This window comes from Corvus moneduloides, chromosome 1 (genome assembly GCF_009650955.1).
Source record: "Corvus moneduloides isolate bCorMon1 chromosome 1, bCorMon1.pri, whole genome shotgun sequence".
Taxonomy (NCBI): Eukaryota; Metazoa; Chordata; class Aves; order Passeriformes; family Corvidae; genus Corvus; species Corvus moneduloides.
Genome location: NC_045476.1, coordinates 24,845,188 through 24,862,752, shown reverse-complemented (window position 1 = coordinate 24,862,752; position 17,565 = coordinate 24,845,188). Strand labels below are relative to the sequence as shown.

The window sequence follows — 17,565 nt, the reverse complement described above, 5'->3', positions numbered from 1 at the left end:
ACATCTTTTCAACAAACAGCTGGAAGAAGAGACAGGTGAATGCTGTAAGGTCCGCTCTTACTATAACAAAATAGTTTTCCAAATTATGAATGGGCAGTTACATATATGTATCACAAAGTCTGCATGTGAAAAAGCAAGCCATGTCTTTGTTTACCTCATTTTCCTCATTTCTTTAGCAAATAGAACTTTACCATTTGTATCACCAAGCAAGTCCCACATTCACTCTCAAACTATGTCAATCCAGATGATAACCGCAGCCCTATTGAAGTGTTATCCTAGAAGACAAAACAGTTTAATATTATTTAAGCTTATATTATTCCTGCTTTTGCTTCTCTCTCAACTTTTAACACCTCCTTTCAGATGAAAAGATTGGAGAAATTTGTCATCTTTTTCACCTAGACCTTTTGCAGTCAGAATTTCTTTATGTGCAGCTCTGTACACAGTGTGCAGGTTTTCACAGAGCCACCCATGTTTCCAACACTAGATTAACAGAAGCAGTTCACAACTTTATAGCTGCACATAGCAGAGGAAACTGCCTTTGCTAATGATGTGACAAACCCTGGAGGATTCAAACATCTGTAAGATTCTGTACTGCCTTCTGTAATTTTTTTTACCTGTCCTGAAGAGGTTCCAAACCACCTGAGAGAGGAGTCTAGTCTCCAAGTCTAACCACTGTGCAACTCTTACTAACATACTTAAATTTAAGCATTAAACATAATAAAGATGCAGTTCAGAAATACCTTAAATTTATTCTTTCAATTCACCCCAAATTAAAGTTACTGGAAAAATTATAAGGAAAATCTAGCTTTACTTATGTTTTCTGTTGAAGATATTTCAGTTCTGAATTCAGATAAGAGCAGAGTATCAAGGGCCATTGTCTTGGGGTGACTTTATGATGTGTATCCCATATCGCTGCCCTATGCCCAGAAATTAATTCTTGTGCCTTTCTATGCCTTTAAACTGAGCCTGAGAGGGGGAAGGAAAAAAACCCGAGCAGAACTTTTTCAAAGCAGTTTGCAGCTTGTTCAAGGTCACACAGAGATAGCGACTTCTTTTTCCCAGCCAGCTTTCAGCCAGTTTTTTTCTTTCGGTTTCTTCTTCTTCTTCTCCAGAGAGAGACTGAGAGTTGAACTTTTTTTCCCTTCCCTGGAATTTCGGATTTTTCCCTTTTTCCGTGGATTGCTTCAGTATCAGAACACATTGGGAGGACTTTCCACCAAGCACAGAGGGCCTGGCCCTGGGCCAAGCCCCAGCTCCAAGGAGACCAAAGGGAGGACTCTAACACTTTCCCAGGTTTTTTCTTCACAGCAAAAGATTTTATTGTTTAGCATTATTATCCTTTTCCCATGTTTTTGTTAAATAAATAGTTTTTATCTCTTTCCTTTGAGGAAATTCCCCCCCCCTCCAACCTGGTGGGGGGAGGGGTGGTTGTTCCTTCTCTCAGAGGATATATCTCTAAATTTGACCAAACTGGAACAGCCATGTTGATAAGTAAAGGCTGACCATCGCTTTTTAGAGAATAAAAATGTGAGAGATGATGTTGATGACCACTTATGGCTTCTCAAGGACCTTGACAAAAAGCATAATGTTGGCCTGCCAATAGGCTCCCACAGACAGAATAACTGGGACACTGTACTCCCAGTGTTCAGACTATCCAGCTGAGAAATAGGGTGAAATGAAACTGAAATAAACTGAAATGAACTGCACTGGAATTGGTCATTCAAAAATTCCTGAGAGATTTAGGAGAGACTGTTTCTGCAATCACTAAACTTCTCTTTGGGTTTGGTCCCAAATGAGTCAAAACCTTCAGGTGTTCGGGATTTTCTTCACATGAATACTCTCCACTGGAAACTGTTGGGGCCTCCAGATAATTTACATTTTGCTTTAAAAACAGGACAGACTCATCTGTTCCAGGTATCCTTGTACCTGCACACTGATATTCACAGCTTACAGGTGTGAATGTGAGGTAGCCATGACAATCCTTCCACACCCCAACACTGAATGATCTCCAGCACTGCCCTCCTCTAGGTGACTGCTGTGCATGCTGACAGCAGAGTCATTCAGCCTCTGTGGATAAAGCTCTCATCTCTGGAAAGTGCCGTGCTTGTCAGCCTTCTAGCCCCCAAACCTCTACAAGCTTTAGAATCGGACTGAAGATTAATTAATCTTGTTCAACTTGACAGCTTTTTTATAAAACAGCCATCAAAAGGCAGCACTGCTTGAGATAGCAACAAGGTGGCTGATTATTGATACTTACTGTCACTTCAATCCTTGGTGTCTTTAAGCTCTGTCAATAAATAGATAGGTGCTCGAGTTTTTTACACATCATCAGTCATTAAAATTGAAGTTATAACATGAAATAGAGCAAATTGTTGGTGTCGTTGCCTCATACCAAGGCAAGACCTTGTTACTAAAGCAGAAAGAGATGCAGCTCTGACTCAGTGTGGGCAGGGCCAGCAGAGAGAGCATCCACTCCTACGCATAGATAAGCCACCCCCAGGAGCTCAAGCGACCAGGAGTGTGGCAAACAGAGCATGGTGTATCAGCCAGGGCACAGCATGGCAGTTTGCACAGGTAGGGTGAACAGGAAGGATGCTGAGGCACTGCCAGCTCAAGCAGTTATCTCGGTGGTCGTCACCCTTGCCAACAGAGCTCAGGTACGCTGTCCAGTCAGATAAAAGTTTCTTCCACCGCACACACCAGAAGGGATGTGGCAATCCAGAGGGAGCACCCACAAAAGCATGCAGGGTCCAGGTCTTACTCTGCAGGGTGTTCCAGAGCCTGGTGCTGCTCTCAGAGGGCAGCAGAGACAACAGCTGTGTGAAGTGCGATCAGGTCAATGATCTGCTCAACCTAGTGGCGAGCTGAGAGATGAAATAGAAATACTAAGTATTAGTGACTGAGGATGAAATTGATGGTGAAGCTGCACTATACCATGCTTTGGACAAATGCGCCCAACCATTCACTTCACAAGAAGCAACAGATCCCCTACCCTCTCACCATCAAGGAGAAGGAAGGGAGCTTAGAGACGGAGGGGAGTAGAAAAGGGTTTCTGGTTGGGGTTGCAGGCAAATCCCTTCTCGACCTACCTCACCTTCCTATGTGCCCTTATACAATACGTATAAGGACCTAGAATCTGAGCAGGGAAATGAGAATGTGGATTAAGGTTCTTCTGGAATGGAGGGGTTGCCTAGGGCATGGCAGCCTACCACCCACATAACAACCTTCCCAAGTAAGACTTAAAAAAGGGTAGTAGTCATTGGTGACTCCCTTTTAAGAGGAATGGAGGGCCCAATATGCTAACCAGATCCAACACATAGGGAGGTGTGTTGAGCCTCTGTGACCCAGCTAAGGGACACAACAAAGAAACTTCCCAGCTTGGTACTGCCCACTGATTATTACCTTCTACTGGTTTTCCTGGTAGGCACTGCTGAGGTCTGAACAAGAAGGCTGCAGTCAATCAAGAGAGGCCTCAGGGCCTTGGGACAACTGGTCAAGGAATCTGAAACCCAAGTTGTTCCTTTCTGTCCTGCCAATTGAGAGAATGATGGGGCAAGAAACAGAAAAATCATGCAGATGAACATCTGGCTTCAGGACTGGACTTAGCAGCAGAATTTTGGGATTTTTGATAATGAGTTAGTTTATATGACAGAACCTGGCAACAAACAGAGTCCACATGTCTCAAAAGGGATAAAGGATCTTAGCTCAGGACTTACCAGGGCTAGTTGAGAGAGCTTTAATGTAGAGTTGAAGGGGGAACAGGAACATAGCCAGGCTCAACAGAGATAAAGTGTTGGAAGGGCAGAACCATAGCAACCATGCTATTAGCAAAAGGAAGTTTAAGAGTGAATATCTTAATTGAGCACAAGCAGCCGAAGACATAACCAACATTGGGCATGGGGACTATGGGGCATGTCTTTGCACACCTACTGGGATACTGACACAATCAAATACTTCTATAAAATGCCTGTATACCAACACATGCAGTATGGGGAACAAACAGGAGGAGCTAGAGATCCGTGTTCAGTTAGAGAGCTTTGATCTCATTTCAATTACGGAGATGTAGTGGGATAGCTCAAACGATTGGAATGTTCTCATGAAGGGCTACACACTGTTTAGGAGAGACAGACCAGGGAGGCACAGTGGTGGAATTGCCTTCTTAGGGCAACAACACTTGGAATGTATTGAGCTCTGTCTTGGGGTGGACGATGAGCAAGCAGAGAGCTTACGGATTAGGAAAAAACACCAGACTAGTAAGGGTGACATTGCTGTGGGTGTTTGCTACAGGCCACCTGAGCAGGAGGACAAAGTGGATAAGGCCTTCTACAGACAGCTAGAAGCAGCTTTAAAGAAACAGGCATTGGTTCTTGTGGGAGTCTCTTAACTACCCCCTGGAGAAGCAACACAGCAAAACACAAACAGTCTAGGTGGTTCCTGGAAAGCATTGATGACAACTTTCTGACACAGGTAGTGGATAATCCAAGAAGGAATGACGTGCTGCTTGACTTTATACAAACAAACAGGGAAGGAGTTGCTGGAGATGTGAAGGCTGGGAGCAGCCTTGGCTGTAGTGGCCATGAGACTGTGGAGCTCAGTAATGGGCAAGGAGGAAGCAAGTAATTGTCACCTCAGAGTTCAGGACAGCAAACTTTAGTCTCTTCAGGGATCTCCCAGGAAGAATCATATGGGAACAGACTCTGCAGGAAAGAGTAAGAGAGCTGGTTGATATTCCAGGATCACTTCCTCTAGGCTCAAGAACAATGCATCCCAGTGAGCAAGAAATCAGGTAAAGGGAGCAAGAGAATCACATAAATGAATAAAGTACTCCTGTGATTACTCAAGTATAAACAGGAAATACACAGGAGGTGGAAGCATGGTCAGACCATTTTGAAGGAATATAGAGGGATTGCCAGAATAAGTAGAAATAAGACAAGAAAGACCAAGGCCCATCTGGAATTAAATCTGGCCAAGGATGCCAAGGGCAACAAGAAAGACTTCTTCAAATACATCAATAAAAAAAGGAAAAGAAAAGATAATGTGGGCCTGTTACTAAATGGAGGCGGAACCTTGGTAACAGGGAATGCAGAGTGGCAGATCCACCTCACTGACAAGACCAGCCCTCAGGGATCTCTGACCCAGAAGAATCAGGGTAACAAACTTTGGAAGGAAGACCTTCCCTTGCTCAAGGAGGATTGAGTTACAGAACACCAAGGCAAACTTGATAACCACAAGTACAAGGCAACAATGATGATAAGGGACTGGAGCATCTCTTACAAGGCTGAGGGAGATGGGCCTCTTCAGCCTCAAGAACAGACAGCTCAGAGCGGACATTATCAATGTCTATAAGTATCTGAAAGGAAGGTGTCAAAAGAGTGGAACCAGGCTCTTCTCAGTGGTGACAAGAAGTAAGAGTAGAGGCAACGGGCAGAAACTGATGCCGAGGAAGTTCCACCGGCATATGAGGAAGAACTTCTTTACTGTGTGGGTAACTGTCATAGGTTAGCAAGCTGAGTCTTGGAAGTGATGTTCTTCTTACAGCTTCCTCTATGACGTGATAGAACCTATCAGATGGCCAGTTTGAATATGGACAATTCTCTAAGCCACTTAAAGTTGTGACCGCCTCCGTGATCCGCACTTAAGAATAGACAACCCCCCCCCAGCTCTCTCTCTCTCGTTTCCAGTGCTGGGACAGGTGGCTGCGGGGCCCGAGCAGGGGCCAGTGGGCCCGGCCCCTGCTCGGGCCAGGCTGGGCCAGGCCACGGCTCCAGGATGACCCCCCCAGCAGGGCTGTGGGCAGCCAGAGCAGCTCGGAACCACCCCCCCCCCCCCCGCCCTTCTCCACTGCGGCCAAGATTTCAGCTAAAGTGGCACCTCTGTCTGGCAGAGGTCAGGTGACCATCACCAATAAGCCACACAGCTGCAAGGCTGAGGTGAGATTAACCCTTTTAGTGCTGTGAAGAGCTGAAACCCTGAGGGAAGAGAAAGAGGAGATGCTTAAAGCTGAAGGTCTGTTGTGAAGCTATGATATATCAGAGTATCCCATTGTAATTTCATGAAGATATGGGGGGTGGAGTGTTCAACTCGTAAGCAAAAGCACCTGCGCTGAGATAGGCAGATGCTGACGCAGCTGTAATTTCATGAGAAATTTGGACAGGGAGAGATGGACCAAATGAGGACTTTTGCTCCAAATGGGAAAGGAGAAACCTCAGTTCCTAGAGATGCTCCCAGAGATAGTTCTAAAGATGAAGATGAGGAAGACCCTTTGCTCCCAGGGAAGGAGAAGGGCCTCTGTTCTTGTTTCTGAACGGCTCAACCTTAAAATTGTACCCCAAAAAACTTCAAGAGTAGACCCTCAAAAGCAGTTGCAGGAAAAGCTGCAAGTCGGGGGAAGGGACTCACATGCGAGCAGAGACTCCTCTTCCTAAATGGACTGAACAATATTTGGAAGTGGGCAGCTGTCTCGTTGTGATAATGTGTTCATAGCACGAGCAAGAAGAGACTTCTCTTTCTAAATGGACTGAACAAGGTTATTATGGAAGTGGTAGACAGACTGAACATCTTAAGGGTTGTCTATAGGAGAAAGTTTCATGAAGGATGTCTGGACTTCAGGCGGCTCTCTTGAAAGCTGTTGATTGCATAGGCGAAGTTACAGCATTTCAGGGAGTGGGTATCCAGAGCCAGCCCTACAGCTGCCAGCTCCAGCTATAGGCATACCTGAAGCCACTTTCTGTTCAAGTTACAAAGCATTAGATACTTTTCTTTGCAGAGTATCTTAACACATAACAACCAATAAGCACCATACACAATACCTTTACATTTGCCTATAGCCTATCATAACTACTACCATCACCATATTACAGTCATTATTATCCAATCACAAGAGTAAGTTACAATTTAAGCTTACAGTGGAAAATTCTTAGACCTTTCTTCTTCTTGCTACATCAACATTTCTTGTTTGCCTGCCATATCTTTCTTTTTGGTAAAGACACGTTTTCTATTTAGTTATGCTCTTCTTGAGACTTATTTACTTGGTGAAAAACATGTCTTTGTTTGTAATCACATACCTTTGTCCTACTCCTAAAAATCTCCTTCCAACTCATCTCCAACCTTTGCCTTCTCAGTTACTCATCGATCACTGTTTCAGCAAAACATCTTTTATTCTATATCAAAACTTGCTTTCATTTCTACCTCATCCCCAGCTTCTACATTCACAGACCTTTCTGCCAAGCCTACATACCTTACCAAACTTTCATCCTCCCCAACAGTTGACTTTTTACATTGTCAGTGGGAGAAGGGAGGAAGGTGGGGGGAGGAGGAGAGTTCTGAAGGTATGGTATAATTTTTTTTTTCCCCCTCTTTTAGGTCTGTTAATAAACTTCTTTATATTTTTTCAAGTTTGGTGCCTGCTTTGCATTTCTCCTAATTCTTATTTCACAGAAGATAAACAGTAATGAGTATTTTGGACCAAACCGCTACACTAAATTGGTGTTTCCGCCCGGTTACAAACCCAACCCGCTACAGTAACCACACACTGTATTAGATTGACCAGAGAAGGCGTGGAGTCTCCCTTGCAGAAGATATTGAAGAACCATCTGGACACAATCCTGTGTCATGTACTCTAGGATGATCCTGCTTGAGCAGGGAGGTTGGACCAGATCATCCAATGTGGTGGTCCCTTTCAACTTCACATATTCTGCATTTCTGTGATGCTGTGACTGTTTATTAGTGCAGAAACTTACAGGAGAGTTTGTCACCACAATCCAAAAACATTCACAATATTGCCAGGTGAAAGAAAAACAATAATTACAACTGCAATCTGAAAGCTGAAGTGCTACCATTCCTGTGGCTTAGCCAGACTAACAAAAAAGCAGCAACAAGCTAATTGCTTTTCAGAACACGAAGAGCTCTTACCAAAACATGTTGGACTGGCCACCCAGGAAATCAAACTCCTTTCTTCATCCATACATAACACAGCATTTGTAGTCCAATTTTTTTTTTTTCATCACTATGCTTAATCGTGACCTACAAAGAGTTTGGTTAGGCAGCCATTGGAATATAGCTTAGTCTCTGCACCTGCACATTCCTTGAGTATTCCCATGAAAATCAACATGCTGTTGAACTTTGTAGGGCTTAACCAGATGCTCCAAAGCCAATGACTCCTTTCACAAAACTACAAGATGTAAATTACAGGACCATCTCTATTCTGGTGTGTGGATCACACAGTTCTTGCAGTCAGTACCGGATAAGCATTTCTGTCTTCATTAAAAGACAGAAGTGAAGAAGAAGTCTTTATTCAGCACCACTGGAATTTGTATAAATGTTATTAGGTAGCTGAAAAACCTCCAGGGAAATTACCAGCTCATGTGGAACTCAGTTATAGTAGTATCTGTTTTGATAGAGCAAGGGAAAAAAAAGCCTAGAATTTTAAACCACCCTTTAGCAGACAAAAGAATCAGAATAGATAGATTCCATGTACAGAACTGTTGAAATGTTGTCAGTTTCTTTCACTTCTTAAAATTGTACTTCATTTTTCATTAAAAACCAAAGTAAGTGCTATCTGCTGTGAATTTTCCCAGAAAGAACAAGTAAGAATCCAAGAAAGAACCACTTCCATCCTATCCACTCATTACTACTAACATCCCAGAGTCTGAAAATCAGCTTCATAAGACAATGGTCTACAAGCCTAGAATGTATCACTGATCAACAAGCCCAAAGAGCACTGTCTCCACTGCATGAAGCATTGTTTCTGACACCAAACTTAAGAGAACAGAAATATTTTTTCCTCTTTTAAAAATAGCTTGTATTAAACAAGACAGGAATTAAAATAAGCTGAAAACTTGGTTTATGTAAGTATTTGTCCAGTCAGGTTCCAAAGGTTTGAACCTTAATTAATTTAATGCACCACAAAATCTGTATGTGCTGCACAGCAGCTCAGAAATAAGTTATTTGTATATATTAAGAGCAATAACCTCAGAAACACGTAATGATTTAACTATAGCATTTCTATTATATTCAGACAATTGTTATATATCCTCTCCGAAGATATGGTTGTAGCTAGGTGAGGGGGAACATGGGTTTAAGTATTCTCTGAATCAGAATGAAGATTAGGAATAAGTAGTTGCTGATAGTAGTACTGATAAAAGCACTAATATAAAAAAGGTTTTCTGACCAGGCATTGGAGGCTCAGATGTTCAAAGTCCTGCTCTTGTGAGAAAACAAAGCACTTCTGTACCATAATTATTCCCAAAATCTGCCTGAGGGAAAAAAAAGTAAAACCACAACACAAAAAATCCACACCACCTCTTTGGAAATGAATGTACTAAATCTTACTCCTGAGATCGTAGGGTCAGTTTTAATAAGCTAGATGTATCTAATAATGTACCTTTTGTGAAGGTATCTAATAATGTACCCACTTACACATCCACACAGGCACATCTTTGAGTATGGTCAAAAGTATAATCCACAATTAATTTATATCCACCTGAGATATTTTACAAAACCCGTGTGAAGCATAACATGTGCAGGTAAGTACATAAAAACTGGAAAATTCTACTTGAGAACCTTCTCTTTAGCAGAACAATTATTATTCTGCATGATGAAAATCTAACATCATCACCCACTGAAGCATAATATGAATTCAAACCCTGGAAATGTGCACATGAAATTCTGTAATAAGATCTGCATCTCTTCTAATAAATCAGTAGATGGATCAATTGAGGAAAGAAGATACACCAGCCAAAAACTACAGTAAATTGCTTCTTACTCTTCTCTGTGGGGGTGCTCACTGAAACATGTATCAAATATTCTAATGTGTGATTCCTTTCTAAACTAACATACACACAAAGGAAGCCCAAATATTTGCTTCTAATTAAGGCTTATTTTCCATTTTTGGTGTTAACACTTGGAAGTGAGCCTATCAAAATACAGCATTAGCCATGCTACCCTGTGCATGGCATTCAGCATGGATCTGACAATGTTTTCAGAAGAGACTCTCATAGATGTTTTCATCTTAATGTGAAAACAGTGATAAATCCTTTAGCTCAGAGTGCAGTATCTATGTAGATAGTGCATAAAGAACTTCACCTGTCATCTAATTAAAGTAAATTCCATCCCTAAGTTATCATCCCAAAAAAGGCAAGACATCAGGGCAGGAAAAAATACTTGGATAGTCTATTGCCAATGTTCTAAAGAAAACACATGGTTAAATCAGTAGAAATCAAACAGATAGACTTTCTGATGTGGAAATGAGGGAAGAGGGTTTATAGTTTTCCCTGATTTGATATGGCTTATTAGTGGCTGGTTGTGGTTTAACCCCAGCTGACAACTTAAGTACTACACAGATGCTCACTCACTCTCCTCACTCTTGACTCCTTCAGTGGGATGGGGAGGAGAATTATAATAAAGGTAAAACTTGTGGATTGAGATAAGAACACTTTAATAATTGAAGCAAGATGTAATAATAATAAAAATGAAAAGGAGAGAGCGCAAGAAATAAAGAAATAACACCCTAGAGAAATAAGGAATGCACAACACCAATGGACTGATGTCAAGCCCATCACCAAGCAGTCATCAGCAGCTCCTGGCTAACTTGTTCCAGTTTATATATTGAGCATGATGTTCTATGGTATGGAATATCCATTTGGCCAGTTTGCATCAGCTGTCCTGGCTCTGCTCCTTCACAGGTTTTTATGGACCTCCTCACTGTCAGAGCATGGGAAACTGAAAAGTCCTTGTTCTAAAGGAAGCACTATTTAGCAACAATTAAAACATCAATGTGTTATCAATGTTGTTCTCATACTAAATCCAAAACACAGCACTGTACCAACTACTAGTAAGAAAATTGATTCTATCCCAGCCAAAACCAGTCCAAGTGCAATTTACACTAAAAGTGAGAAATTTCTCTTGAGAAAAAGTCCTGTTGCCAGGAGATAGCTGATTCTCTCCTAGGGCAAATTTCCTCAGCAAAGATGCCTTATCCCTTGCATTTGATAGATTTTTAACAAAATGCCTTAGGATTCACCCTTCATCATTTGCAAGGGAGACACACATTTAATAATGAGAGATTTTGAAGGCTGGAAGCTTATCCAGGACTTCGGTTACATCACCCGCCCTCTGAGGAGGTCCCCAACTAAAAGCTTGTTCCCATATTAACTGCCAAGATAACATCAGTCACTAATAATTCTGTTCTTTCTACCTCTTTCCTCCTTACCTCCCACTCCTCCCCAATGTCTGACTGCTAAATCAAAGAGAAGGATTAAAACAACTCATCAATTCAAAGAAAATCTGAGACACAGTTAAGACATAAGAGTTCTGAATCAGTCATTGTCTTGGTTTGAAAGACAGGTGTCTGCTAAGGAAGGCAGAATGCAACCCCCTTCCCTCTGAGCTATTATAATTTTGAAATCAAGGGGCTTTTAGGCAAAGATGTGGGAAATAGGAATAACAGTTCTTTACTCTTATATATATAACCAGTCAAACAAACAACAATAACTATGGCAGTAACAGCAAACACAAACCCAGTCCCAGCCTTCTCAGCTGTCAGGCCCTTTCCCCTCGGGTGCAGTTCCGCTCGCAGCCGGCAGGGGCGCTGGCGGCTCCCGGTGAGCAGGGCAGGTGCGATGGTTCCCCCGCAGCTGCAGGGGGCGCTCCGGAGCGAGCTCAGGGAGCACGCGGCACCGGTGCCCTGGGATCCCGGGAAGGGATGGAACAAAGGCTTCACAAACCCCTGGGCAGCTGATCCCGATGTCCGGCTGGACCCTCGGGAACAGCAGGCTGGAACGGCAGGGACGAGCACAAATCCCAGGTGGCAGACGAGATGTATCCAAACGGGGAACCCCCCCTGGAGGTCTGGGCAGGCAGGACGAGCACGGCTACAACGCAGCGAAGGCTCAAAGCAACGGCAGGGCAGGGCGGCCACGGCCCGGCTCCCAGCGGGGCAGGGAAGGCGGGCCTTGGGATCCCGGGGCTTCTCCAACAGAAGGAAAAGCAGCTGAAGAAAACAGACTCCCTCTCTGTCCAAATGCCAGAGACCAACTGCCCACACACCCAAGTGAAACAAAAGAGTAGCCAGCTCTTTTGTTTTTCTGAAGTACCCAGCCATTTGTCCCCCTGGCAACATGTATGGGGGACAATTCCTTTAACAGAAAAAAAAAACAAAAAACAAAAACAAACAAAAAAAAAAAAACAAACCAGGAGAGCTCCTAAAACCCCAACAGCCATGGAAATGCTTCATCTTAGGGTAATTTAAATGACCAGATTTTTGTAATTACCCAGCACTTTAAATTGGCTAGAAGTTGCTATAGTTCATACTCTATAAATGCTTCATGGAAAAAATCAATGGACTACCTGTCCACTTGCTTATGAGGAAGGATTTCTTTACTGTGTGGGTGACCACACACTACAATAGATTGACCAGAGAGAGTGTGGAGTCTCCCTTGCAAAAGATATTGAAGAACCATCTGGACACAATCCTTTCACGTGTACTCTAGGATGACCCTGCTTGAGCAGGGAGGTTCGACCAGATGACCCACTGTGGTCCCTTCCAACTTTATTCATTCTGTGATAATGTCCTTACTCAGACAATAAGCTTTAAGAGAGCACTGATGCTTCATTCCAATAAAGATCTCTTCAGTGTGCCTAAGAGCACTAAAGGAGGAGATTAATCCCAGCACAGAGTTTTCCTCACAGGAAGTAAACCCCAAAACTTAAAGACTACTTAGAATGAGACTTGCAAGGCAATATTTCAGAAGTGACAGTGGATTGTTTTAATCTACAAAGGTGTCAGCATAAGTAACCCTGATGATTACCAACTAAATTTTGGGGGGAAATATACTTTTCCACTTATTTTGTAAGTAACACCATTACATTTATGGTTTCACCTCTTGTATCCCAGACTAGCATAAATACATTTCTCCAAGAACATATTAACTAAAGGCAGAAGCAAACTGGAACCAAGAAGCACATACACAGATGAGAAAGAGTAAGAAAGTGGGAAAGGGATGGAAAAGATTTCTGCTTATGAGTTTCCTGCCTGATTATCTGAAGTAGAAAAAACAAAATCCTTCTGAAGATTAGGGAAGTCTTGATATTCTGGCCATGTGGTTTGTATCAGATGTCAACCTTTCTTAATCAGAGTACAATCTTTTTGAAGAAACTACATTAGTATTTTGCAGGGCCCATTAGGATGCTTTTTTCAAGGCCATTAGGATGCTTTTTTCAAGGCCGAAGTCATATTTCAAAGACCCTTTGGTTACATTTCCTGCTGAGATATACTACTTCTTTAGCATAAATAAGTACATTTAAAGTAGAATGAGTTACACAGAGTTATAATACTGTGTGGTTTAGTCTTCTTAGCTTCATTTGCTTAGCCTGAGTAGCTGAATTTGGTGAAGCCTTAGGCCACAAGCTATGAAGTTACATCTAGATATGCTTTCGGCTGGAGCAGTTAATACTCTGTGTAATTTTTCTAGTAGCTGCTATAGTGCTGTGTCTTGGCTTTAGTATGAGAAGAATATTGATAACACAATGATGTTTTAGTTGTTGCTAAGTAATGTTTATCCTAAGTCTAGGGCTTTTTTAGTTTCCTAGGCTCTGCCAGCAACCAGGTGTGCCAGAATCACAAATTGGAAGATAAGGAGACTAGAGCCACCAGGAGAAGATGCAACTTGACAAATTATGAAGAGTTAATGGCCTGCCTGTATGGACACTTGAGAAATAACTCAATAAGATGTTAGAAGACCCCAAAACAAAAATCACCATTGGACCAAAAAGTGCACTCAAGGCACATGAAGAGCATGTGAGGGGCAGGTGGGTAAGTCATAAGGGTATAATTTTCCATGGATTTCTATGTTCTGAGTCCCTCTCTGGAGGCACCCACCTTGAGCTGACCTGCTGCAGGAAACCTGCTGTCAAGTCTGAAGAAGGAGGAAGCACACCTCAGAGTGTGTGTGTGAGCAAGGAGTCAAAAGAGGCACTCGCAGCTCTCTGGAGGTGCCTGCTGGGAAGACACTCTGGGCCTTGCAGTTGAAGTCCAGGGTGGCATGTGCATGTAACTCCCTGAAGAGTGTGAGAATGTTTAAGCAGTGGCTTCTCCTTTAACATTTCCTTTTCTACTTTATACTTTAGGTAAAGCATTAACAGATACTTAGGGGAAAAAAGGAATTCATTCATCCATGATGGACACATGAAATATCATGACTCCTTTTTCTTGACTTTTATCTAAAATGAGATCACTGTAAAAGAAGCATTTGCATCATAATAGAAAAATAATTGTACAATTAACCAACATACAGTTAAAGAGCAACACATGCAATTCTGTGTTATTAATGGAGTAAAAATGCCTGACTATGGACTAATGGAGGAAAATTTATGCCACGTAAACTAATGCAGATTATTTATCTGACAAATTTTGTGATGATATGTTGGACTTTAGTGAGTTTTCAGAAGTGCAAAATTGCCTGCATTAGCTGAATTCACCCAAGAGGATAAACCTAACCTAGGAGGAGATTGCCAAGGGCTCCTTGAAATGCTCCTTTCCTTTTAACGTTCCAGGGAGCTGAAGGTGCTGAGTATCTCCTAGGAATATACAGCAGGCCACAGTGTGCAATCTTCAGGACAACTGGGAGTCTCAACAGTCAAATCAAACATGACTGAGGTCTCAGGTGCTCAAAAAAAAAAAAAAAAAAAAAAAGCAAAACCAACTCAGGACCTGGAAGTTCAGAGCTTTGGCTTCCTGTCTAGTTCTTCCTCTTGCTGACTACCTCCCCAGTCACTATATAGCAAGCTATCTACTGTTTACTTACCGAAGGGAACTAGACATCAGAATGGTAAAATGACTTGAGTTCAGCTTAAATATCCCACTTCTCTGGTATTGCTGTGATTAATCTACATCACATTCAGTAGTTCAGATGCAATTCAGGTTGGGTATAATGAAGTTAGGGTTGTCTAGACAGCTGTGAAACTTCCAGGTTTATAAGGAAAATCATACCAATATATTATTGTTACAATGACGCTATGAAGATTTTTTGCCTTTTCTTTTACACCTCTGTTATACCTTTTTACAACTTTTGTATTCTTAGTGCTTTTTGCCTACATTCTTGGACTTGTTTGTTCAGTTAGAAGACGAAACATTTTAGAAGCTTCGTAGGTAGAGGTTAGTGTGCCCCAGACCCCAAGGTCCTCTCCAGAACACATTCTGTAAACTAAGATAGAACCATCCAGGGGAAGGTTCCTTGGGGAGGGGGTGGCTCATTCAAGCCTCTCATTGGGGAATTTTTGATAGTTATGATAATTAGCAAGACCTGTAATGTTATATCAGATCTTTTGGGGGTGTGCATTTCAATGCATTTGACCTGGACGTAGTGCACCTAAGGATCCTTAAAATAAATACCAAGGTAAAATCCCTTTTTTCCCTCCTAACTGTGTTTGACTCTTGGGAAATGGCATCAGTTGCTGGTGACCACGAAGGGACTCTAAAAACCTTGAGACTCGCAGTCTTGGGTTGGAACACATCTTGCTTTGCCCCTCTCTCTGCCAGCAAATTACAGAGGGGCCGGAGCGACAATCCAGGACTGTGACGAGGACTTTAGGACCCAGCACGGAAAGGCAGAAGCATGGAAAGGAAGGTGAGTTAAAAGGGGACCGATATTGTGCTAGCACTAGGGAAGGAGATCTCCAAGGGAGGTGGAAAGGTTGGAGGCAGAGAAGTCCACGAAAGGGGAAAGCTTAAACCTTTCCACTGCAAACTGTGGAAAGGAGGGGGCACCCTCCGTAGAATGCACATGAGCCCAGAGGCTGCACTCCCCACAGCTGCAGGAGTGGCTCAGGCATTTGAGAGGTTGGTTGGTTGGTTAGTTGGTTGGGATGCTGGGAGGCTGTGGGTTCAAATCCTGTTGAGATCGAATTTTTGCACGCACACATTTATTGTTTGCTAAAACTAGTGGCTTTTTAGTATTTTAAAGTGCTGTAGTTTGTCTAGTAAGCTAAATAAACTGCCTGGGAAGTCAGAATTCCGAGGCCAGATTGCAGGCTGAATTTTGGAGTTAAAAGCTTCCCTCTTGCAGAGTTTTCCTGTCTGTGAGCAAATATGGGTGGTGTTTTTTTCAGATGAAAACAAGAAAATCCCTCCTAACAGCCTGCTAGAGTTGATAATAAAACACTGGAAATTGCTGACAGGACAGAAAACTACTCTAGATACACGAGATTTAATCAGACTGACCACATGAGTTTGGCCAACTTTAAAGTTAAGTCAGGGAAATTGGCCTTGCTTTGTTAGCTTGGAAAATGACATCATTACTGACCCTGATGGTAGAACTGAGATCATTACGTAGGTTTGATGAGCTAAAATATGCAGAACTTTTTACTATGTATCTGACCAGACAAGAAGCATATGTAGTAGAGAGAAGTACCATGGAAATGACTTTAAGAAAGAGGAGGGGAGGGAAAAAGCTGCAGCAAGCTAGTTCGCATACAAATACGAACAGAGAAATCTATATGACAGATCTAGATATGGTGGCACCAGCTTTGTGCAACAGGGGGGGTGTCCCCCCCACCCCGTTCAACCACCGGGGCAGCCCGCAAAGGTGAGGATGGGGGACAGAGGAGCGGGACAGCTGGTGGGGGTGGGGGCAGGGGGTGGAGAGGCAGCGGTTCCTCCGCCGCCATCTGAGCAGGGGCGGGGGAGGGAACGAGCAGCCAGTCTTGTCAGGAGCGGAGGGCAGGCACAGAGCCGGGAGAGAGGCAGGCATGCCACCACCCCCTGACTGCCCCAGAGGCTGAGAAGGGGCGGACTGGTCACTGCCCCCTGACTTTTCCAGAGGCGGGGACGGGGGAGGGGAAGGGGCGGGCTGGCCGCTTTTTTCCGAGTTCCCCGAACACAGAAGTGAAGGCAGAAATGGGCACGGGCAGTTCCAAGGACCTTCCCCAGTGCAGTGAACTGCAAGTTTCCGAGCTAGAGACAGAAGGAGCCGGTCGCTCTCCCCACCCTGTGGCGCAGCCAATGTTACAGCTGAGGGCAGATGGGATGGCCCCGGCCCAGGCAGCTCTTGTGGAGCTAGGGACGGAAGAAGCTGCTTGCAGCCCCAGCCTCCCTACCCCTCCACTGCCGTAAAAAATGAGACAGTCCCTGATCAACATTCGGGTGGAACAATCTTTAATACCAATGAAGCAGTTTCAATTAAAAGTGAATGGGATGATTCCAATACAGATGGTTCCCACGGAGAGGGTGGTAGAAAAGGAGAAAGATAGCCCAAGAAGCTACGAAAACAGTCAGTCCCATCGCTAAACACACAAGGTCCAAAGCAGATAAAGGGGGGGAGGAAGAACCTGCATTAGAAGCACCTCTGAGACAGGCTGTGGGAAATCAGGGAGTGATTTATATAAAGACACCATTTTCCCTCGGAGAATTACAGCAGTGGAAGAACTCAGCTGGGAAGTACAAGGACAACGCAGAGAGGGTAGCTATGCATGTGGAAATGGCCGTAAAATCCCAAAACCCAGATTGGGGTGATCAAATTTTATGATAGATGAATTATTGGATAAAAGAGAGAGAGAGAAATGGTCAACAAA

At 43.2% G+C, this 17,565-nt stretch overlaps 1 protein-coding gene across 7 annotated transcripts in view; it reads right to left on the bottom strand.

Annotated features, from left to right (window-relative positions):
• The window catches only part of PDE1C (phosphodiesterase 1C), a 367,759-nt gene that overhangs the window by 194,914 nt on the left and 155,280 nt on the right, over positions 1-17,565 (bottom strand). The window lies entirely within an intron of this gene.